At 43.2% G+C, this 7,372-nt stretch overlaps 1 long non-coding RNA gene across 4 annotated transcripts; it reads right to left on the reverse strand.

Moving 5' to 3' along the window:
• Positions 1-289: 289 nt before the first annotated feature.
• LOC123051445 (uncharacterized) lies at positions 290-6,996 on the reverse strand. 4 transcript variants are annotated; one of them, XR_006424142.1, is made up of 12 exons: positions 6,361-6,996; positions 6,156-6,215; positions 5,859-5,972; positions 5,690-5,746; positions 5,473-5,543; positions 5,230-5,329; positions 5,022-5,136; positions 3,796-4,930; positions 3,598-3,721; positions 1,264-1,384; positions 949-1,164; positions 290-612 (listed from the first exon to the last, which is right to left on the reverse strand). It is a non-coding gene; the product is annotated as an uncharacterized lncRNA (long non-coding RNA). The 4 variants fall into 4 exon arrangements; XR_006424144.1 differs by having other exon boundaries at positions 3,598-3,638; positions 6,156-6,996; XR_006424143.1 differs by having other exon boundaries at positions 3,598-3,706; positions 6,156-6,996.
• Between the last annotated feature and the right edge of the window lie 376 nt (positions 6,997-7,372).

A 7,372-nucleotide genomic window follows, 5' to 3' on the forward strand; every position in this document is an offset into this window, starting at 1 on the left:
CCAACACACATACACATGAACCGATAACGAACTTGCACATGGCCTGACAAACAAAAAAACACATAAACTGACAAAAAAACATAGTACACATTAACGGATAATCCCCATGACTAATGGTAGAACTTTGTTGTACCTAGGTTCAGCTATTTACCGAAAGTAGGACTTCTCAGTTTTATTAAATTGAACTGATGTTTAAATGTTCACCATTTTTGGCCTACAGATTAGAATACTGAGATCACCATATATGCTGAAGGTCCCGACAGTACAGAGTTACAAACAAATTCTAAACACCATATATGCTGAAGGTCCCATCAGTACAGAGTTACAGAACAAATTATTTGTCCAATGACAACGTAAGAGTCACGACCAGCAATCACAAACAACACTAGCTCGACCGCAGGCATGTGTGTGCGGCAAGGGGAGGAGATACTCTGATGCTAGATGTGTAGAGACAACAAGCTCATCATGCGTAGAAGACGATAGACGACTCGCGTAGTAGGCCTTGAACTGCTCGCCTGATGGCTATGGATCATGCAAAATCCTGACCAAAAGATCACATTATTTTCACCAAACTAATCTCTTGAACTTGCTCCACGACAATCTTTGAACCTCCTACAAGAAAAGCCATTATTTTAATGTTCATACGAATACCTACAAGCAATGATCACAAACATTTAGCGAACATTTCTTTTAAAGACTTATGCAACAATAATTAGAACCATAAAAATAGGGTGAAACTATGGTAACTATATTACATATCATCTAGATTCTAGCAATAACCGTTTTGCATGATCATTGGCATTTGGAATAGCATCCAACAACAATTAGAGTTCTATAAGACCGCATCTGTACTTATTTTTGAAGATGTATTTGTACTGCCCAAAAGCATAAGCTGAAGCACAAAATAAACATTTAAATACATTTGTGCTCACAGGAATAATCACACACCTAGAGAGCATGTTCTTTTCACATCTTCCCAACTACTCAATTAGCAAAGCAGCACATCTACACATTTTAATAGCAGGAGCAAAGAAAGAGAGATTGATATGAGAGAGTGTCGTTGAAGCACGCTAAGGACTCCCATCAGCGCTCAACTTGGACGGCTGCCAGCAACCATGGTGGACGTGCCAGTGGTGGTGCGGCATGGCCAGAGCAGGCCGCTGGCTGATATTCCAACACATCATGTTAGCGCACCAAGGAAATAGCAAGTTTTCCATAAAAATGTTATCCATACTAGGTAAGACCAAAGCTACAGGACAATACCTTTTCTTGAGCTAGCTACTACATGTACTGACTCCTCCACCACTGTAGCATCCCTGTATCCTCCTTGCGCGGGCAACCACTAGGGATCAAGCGATGCTGCCGCTCGACACATTTGAACCACCTGTAGGAATCAAAGTGAACGGAAGGGATTCAAACACATCAATGGACACATGTACTACACAACAATGTGCACCTGTACTGTCCATGACAACAAACTAACAAAAATTAAATTTTCGTTCAACTATTGCAGACTTTTGAGTAGTAGACGCACAACCTGACAAGGCAATGTACAAGTTCATGTGAAAAGAACAACCAAGTTAATGTACAGTAACATCATAAGTTCAAAAATAAAAATAAAAAGAGTTTTGTACTGTTTTTTGCTATAACAACTAAGTTAATGTATGCCATGGGGCTGGACTAGGACAGCGTATATCCTTGAGTGGTGGAGAGGGAGATCATGTCACTACCAAATCTATCAGGGTACTAGAAATTCATGGAACATAAGTAAAACCAAACTAATTGATTACAAGCACTCCTATGAACAGAACTTAAATTAGAAATTGAGGTGAACTTAAATAGTGAAAACAAGAGTGTTGCTGCTAGCTTTCCAATCCTAGAACAACTTCTAGGAACGTGTGGGAAACATGCAACATGCCTGAACTTGGTGTGGATTGGTAGTTGAACTTGCTACCCATCCACACTAGTACCAGCGGCACAAGACCGAAGTATTTAAGCAATACCTGATGGCATCAAGAAAACAAGTGACTAAAACATTTAGCAATAAAAGCGATGGTACAGGAAAATTGAAGTGATGTTTTTTTGTCATTCCGACAAACCTCCAACATGTTTTTTTGAACTGATTTCTTTCTATCATTGTACTGTTGCTTTAGGCTTTTCGAATGAGGTGAAAGCCTCTGGTCTATTTGAACATTTACTGAACATTCAAAAATGTTTTGAACTGATGTGAATCCTTTCACCGAACTACTAATACAAATTTTCATGAACCTACCCATTTATACGAACAAGTTATATTTCTGCTAGGCATTTGCGCACTTTTGTGCTAAGCAAAGAGAGAAAGAAAACAACCTGGAAATGTTTCCTGCCGCCGCACGTCGACGGGGTGTGGATATGGATGAACTGACTGACCCATTTTTCTTGTACTGAAGCTTATTTCCAGAAATTTAAGACAATGCAAATATTATCTACAATATGGACATTTAGTATAGTCTGAACTAAACACGTTGGCACTTTTGAACTGAGGTAATAGCTGTGAACCTGTGACGAAGAATAGAACTCAAAAAGAATTTTTTTGTAGGTGGAATAAGACGTTGGAGATCGGGTGGACTGGCTACACCTCCTCCTCTGGACTGATTGCTCTGGTGAACTGGAGCTGATGGAGGCGGAGATCACGAGCACGCCGCGCTTTGGCGACTGCAGGGAATCCCAGCGACTACCAAGTCATCCCCGAGAAGCTTGTAGAGGCGGGGCAGTTGGTCACAGGTCATCCCGTGTAAGTTCAACTACCAGGCGTGGTGGCGGAGAGAGGCTCTTGGCGGTGATGTCCGGGAGGTGCCTCGCGGCGGTGAGGTGGATGGCTGCGGGCACGGGCTAGGCGGCGACAGTGAGAGAGTGCCGTTGATGCACGCAGAGGACTACCATCAGCGCTCAACTTGGACGGCTGCCAGCAACCGTGGTGGACGGGCTGGTGGTGGTGCCTTATTTTTTTGTAAATCAAAGCTCCTACATTATGCTATACTTCCATGCAGTTCTTCACTCAAACAATATTGTAACAACCAACATAAAAATAGTTGATCTGGACTTGATCCACTAGCACCAACTTACTGGCTGAATCAAATTTTGTGATTTGAAGCAGCAGCAATAGTCGGACTAAGGGAGACATGCATGCGGTTATATAGTTGAACTTGCATGATCTGCAAATAAGAGCATGACTTATGTACTTACTGGACAATACCATGTGAAACAGTATAATGCTATGTGAACCTTTTTGATGGACGGCTTTTAATTTTTATTCTCAGTACTTCTCAAAAATGAATATCTGAACCACCAGACAGGGGTGTGGTAACCAAAATTCAGAAGAGTAGAAACTCAATAAGGCACCATACTAAAATAAGAAAATGAACTGAACAGAAAATAAGAATTGCACTGAACTAAAATCAGAATTCGAACTGAGTGTCACAAAAGATGAACTTGTGCATCTGTTTTTTGCTCCCGCACCGGTGTAACAAATTCAGGATGACATGGATTTGTGTACATATAATAATATGAATCGAGTGAGACAATAAAGAGAGCAGTAAAAGGATTTCTTATTTTCACCTTGAGATGATCTCTCTTTCTGGAGGTCTTGATGGAAAATGCTGGTGTAGGTACCACACAGACACCAACTAAACATCAGGCCTTCTCCAATAAGAAACAATGATCCCTCCTTCGAGTGTGTGAACTTAATAACAGTAGTTGAAGTAATAATTTCAGTTTAATCGTTTGAAGAACCAGCTCCAGTGTTTGAATTAGTACCTTTTAAGAGGTGCAGACGCAGCCGGAAAGAATTTCTTGTTGAGCTCGAGGGAGCGCTGATCGTAGCGCGACAGGGAGCATCGAACTACCCGCTACCAGGAGGTTGAGCTGCGGAGAAGCATCCACTGCCCACGGCGAGGCAGAGGTGCGCCGGCGGGTGACGCAGCCTCATTGGAAGCGGGCGGATCCGGGGCCAGTGTGACGCAGCCTCGTTGGATCCAGGCGGCGCGGCGGCAGGAGAAGCATGTACTGCGCATGAATGGAGGGGGTGTGGAGGTGATGTTTCTACGCAAAGGCCTTTGTGGGTTTTTTTTGCTCGTACATTTTCATGCAAGCACTAGTATTTGTTTTCTTGATTCTCGGAACTTGGGCGAAGAGAGCATAACAAGGGAAGTGAAGCAATGCCACCGCCAAGTACCTACATAAGAATTGAACTGAATGAAATCTAGGAATTGAACTGAAAGAAAAACTGGACATTATAGGTACACTGAAAAATAAATTGTACCTTTTCTGCCTTTTTTTTGTTTTTACCATGAACTTGCCAGGTTTTGGAGTTCGAACTTTTTATGTGATTTTTTTCAAACTTTTCCAAGTTTTTATTTAAATTTCGTAGTGATCAGCAAATTGTTTTCTTATATAGGTCCAAATGAAACGGTTTTTAATTTTCTTTTTGTACATCTTTCTTGTTTCTGGTCTTAATCTTATTTCCCAACAATCTGTTTTTTGAACTGATGTAAATTCATGTTTGATCTTACTAGCTCTCGGTCAAAAGAACTCACGAACGAGATGGAACTAGAGAAATATGATAGATCAAATATGGCAAAAAAAAAGTGCAACTCAAACTGTTTGACGGATAGGCAAATGTACAAGTTCATGTACAGTAACGTTGAAGTACACAAAGATACCTAAATATAATTTGTGTACTTTGAAATAGTTTATTTTACTTCCAAAATACTTCATTTGTTTTGAAATATGAACTTCTATATTTATTTCCTTAGAACTTATTATTAGAGAGCCCATTTATTATTAGAGAGACTCTTTTTGTTTCAGTTCAAAAATGAGCACATGCTATTATTAGGTATCAATATAATCAAAACTTGTTGCCCATTGTCTCGCATGCAGAAAGTCTCCTGACCTGTTAACATATGGTTGAGAATGCATGAGACCAGCTGTTACTACAAGTAACACGGCACAGTAACAAACACAAGCAAGGAATAGCAGCATACCAGAGCTTTATCCCTCATCATTTTGCGCATCGAAAAGGCGAGCCTGACAAAAATAGCAGCATACCAGTTTCAACACCGTCGAGTAGCTCTTCCCCCCAGGATGCGAAACGAATGCCTAGACATGAGAAAATAGTGGACAATATAAGACGTTTTTCCACCATAAATTGGGCACTGCAACTCATGAAAGCAAGTGTAAATTTATTATTACTGAGAACTGGTTGGCAAGGACAGGCTTCTCTTCATAGATCCTGGGGAATATTTGAAACTGCTGAAAGTACCCTCGGTAGCTTCTCCCTATGCTTCCTGAACTGAAAAGAAGGAGAAGAGAATGCACTTTGAATAAAACCGTCATCTGAAGTTCAGTCAGTTGCAGAGCCATGCATGAATGTCACAACACAACCATGGCAAGTCTCAGAGCAAAATCAGGACCCGAAACATCGAAAGAACTTACCCTAGTCCGCCAAGGGGTACCCCGCGGTAGCAGTTGTCCATCCATTTCCTGAGCGGATCATAGACGGCAACCTTTGGGAAACAAGATAATAATTGTTCAACAATTTCACTGGCTACTGAGTACTGACTAGGCAGAGTAATTTGCACCGGCATTTCAAGTACATGTGCATGCTGGTTGACAGGTTAGCTGAATGTTCAATGACAGAAAAGCGACTCACTTGGTTTTTCGCGATTCCTTCGACGTGTAATCGAAGCATTTTAAAAATCAATGGTATCTGCAGCACAACCATGACCATGGTCGGTGTTTATGTAGCAAAGGTAGCATGCATCCTTGGTTCTAAATGCAAAATTTAGGAAGGTGCAGTCCATGTTGACATGCTTGCTTACAACTGTGAAGATATCAGTGGTCATGCTAAGCATAGCAACCTTCTTGCCTTCATCATCGAATTTCCTCTGCCAAGTTATTGCTGGTGGCTGAGCACAGTCGACGTGCAAGTGTGCCTGAAGCAACAACAACCATGTCAGACCAGTTTTGCTTGCTCAAGACATACAAAGGATTGAAGTAATCAGGGGCATCTTAATTAGCGAATCATCCAAGGAAACAACTGAACAAAAATTTAAAACCGTAATAAGATTAAGGAGAAGCCAAAGAAATGGGAGGAGCTGTTTCAGGTCAGGAGATACCTTCGCTTGCTCAAACTCTGAACTTCCCATCTTCAGAAACCGGTGAAGGAGCTAATCCGACTGGAACAGATACAACATGGTCAACAACTCGAAGAACGGAATCACTCACCAGACTTAAAACAAACCAAGAATGTATCCGTACACTTGGCAATTAAGCAATGGTAAACTAAAGAACTGCAGAATTAAGCAAATGAGGACTACTAACTAGATAACTTCAGTTTTTACAGAAGAAGTGGTTGGGATCTCGTGTTGGCAGTGGGGAACCGTGGCCGGAACATTGAAGAAGGTGATCTGGAGCATAAGCTCGAGCGCGATCGAGTTGTGGACGGCGCCAAGCACGTCGGTGGACTGACGTCGCAGGTGCCGGTGCTGGAATAGCTCCATCTCTGGCTTTACCCATGGCGTCGCGCCAGATGGCGAAAGGGTGCCTGGCGGCCGGGCCTCGCGCGAACTGATGCGCGCGCATCACCTGGCCGGCCGGGACGAGGAGGTGGAGCCGCGCCGGCGGCCGGGAGGTGGAGGCGCGCTGGCGAAGGGGAGGAGGCGGGGGCAGGGAGGATGAGGCCGGGCGGCGCTGCGCGCGGGGAGGGAGGCGGCGGCGCGGTGGGGGGCCGGTGGCTGGGGCGGCGGCGCGGTGGTGAGGCCGGTGGTCGGTGCGGCCGATCCACTCGCTGCGGAAGAAGGAAGGTGGAAGAAGTGGTGGGCCGCGGGGAGGTTCAGTTCGATGGGCTCCGTCGGCGGCCAGTCACGGCGCCGCGGGCTCCCTCGCTCCGGCTGACGCCATCGCTCGCTCGCCCACGACGTCTGCCGGCGGAAGGAGGTGGGTTAGGTTGAGGATGGCTCGGGGAGTTTCTACGGTGTAGCTCGTCGCGTCCTTATAGAGCCCAGGTAACAGAATAATATTCTGTTACTAATAACAGAAAAGTCCAGCCGAGGGTGCAGAATAAGTTATTCTTCACCCGAGGTAATCTTACGATCATTTCATCATTAAATTATGCTTGGAATTCAAATAGTTACATTCATATTGATTCACTACATAAAATTTGGCATAAGAAAATAAATATATAGGTCATAAGACAAGAAAATTTGTAGTTTATGTGTATTTTACATTATGTTTTTACGTTTGTAATTTTACATAATATAAAATATTTTTTACGACGATTATATATTTTCTTACGGTCTCTTTTTACGTCGGAAATAAGACAACTTACGAAACG

Source organism: Triticum aestivum, chromosome 2D (genome assembly GCF_018294505.1).
Source record: "Triticum aestivum cultivar Chinese Spring chromosome 2D, IWGSC CS RefSeq v2.1, whole genome shotgun sequence".
Taxonomy (NCBI): Eukaryota; Viridiplantae; Streptophyta; class Magnoliopsida; order Poales; family Poaceae; genus Triticum; species Triticum aestivum.